Here is a 1,449-nt window from a genome sequence, read left to right on the forward strand (position 1 = left end):
TTTACCGTTCTTTTTAGGTACCACAACAGTGTTGGCTAACCAAATACTTTACCTCGCGAATGGATCCATTCTTTAATAAATTTTGCACCTCATCTTGGATCACCTGATTTTTTAAAGTTCCTTGCTTTCTTTTCTTTTGTTTGATAGGTGGATGAGATGGGTCTTCATTTAACTTGTGAGTCATTACCTCCGGTGGTATACCTATCATATCAGAATGGGACCAAGCAAAACAATCTGCGTTAGCTTTTAAAGATTCAATCAACTTACGCTTCATATCCGGGCTGAGATTGGCTCCTATGCAAACTTTTCTGTCTGGCCAGTGTATAAACAATACTACAGCCTCCAGCTCTTCTATCGTTGTTTTGATGTTTTCCTTTTCTTCTGGTTCTTGAATGGAATCGGGCCTTGAATCCACATCTGTTCGCCCTTGTTCAGTTGAGGTTGATGTTATGATTTCCTCAACTGGATTCTATAATTGCTATTTTTCTTCATTTCTCGCACTTGAACCTACAACAGAGTTGATGCTCCTGGATGTCTGTTGGTCTCCACGGATTTGACATATTCCCCATGGCGTTGGAAATTTGATGACTTGATGCAAGGTTGATGGAACAGCATCCATATCATGGATCCATGGCCTCCCGAGAATTATGTGGTAAGCCATTTCCATCTCCACTACTTGAAACTTTGTATCTTTGAAAACGCCTTCTGCGAATGTAGTAAGCATCATTTCTTCTTTCGTCACAACACTGGAATTGTCAAATCCTGACAAAGTATGCGCTTTTGGTACCAATTTATCCTCTGCTTGCATCTCGTGTAGTACTCGTAACAAAATAATGTTCATGGAACTTCCTGGATCAATCAAAACTCGTTTCACATTAGTGTCAGGTATAAGTAAAGATATTACCAGTGCATCGTTATGTGGAGTTAATAAGCCATCCGCATTCGTATCATCGAATGTAATATTTTCTTCTTCTAAAACATGCCGCAACTGCTTCCCGTGGGTGATCGTTACTTTGGAAATCTTATTAGCTGCGGTATTCGTCACACCATTTATTTCTTCTCCTCCGCTGATAACAGTGATGGTTCTTTTGGGTGAAGGTGGTTTTAGGGGCTCCTGCCTATTCTTCATGTATGCTTGTTTACCTTTCTCACTGAACAACTCGGTGAGATACCCCTGCTTTAATAAATGATCAACTTCACTTTGCAAGAACCTACAGTCTGCCGATCATTATGAAATTCGCACCAATGATCAGGGTTTCGCCTGTTTGGATTCGATCTCATCTCCTTTGGCCATCGCACCTTGTCTCCCATGCTTCTCAAGACAGCCACGAGTTCGGAAGTGCTCACATTGAAATTATAACCACCAAACCTCGCCTTTAAGTTTCTATCATCATCTCGTGACTCACGTGTGCTTCGATCATTCCCAAATCTTGAAGACGAGCCCGACTC

This window comes from Nicotiana attenuata, unplaced genomic scaffold (assembly GCF_001879085.1).
Source record: "Nicotiana attenuata strain UT unplaced genomic scaffold, NIATTr2, whole genome shotgun sequence".
Taxonomy (NCBI): Eukaryota; Viridiplantae; Streptophyta; class Magnoliopsida; order Solanales; family Solanaceae; genus Nicotiana; species Nicotiana attenuata.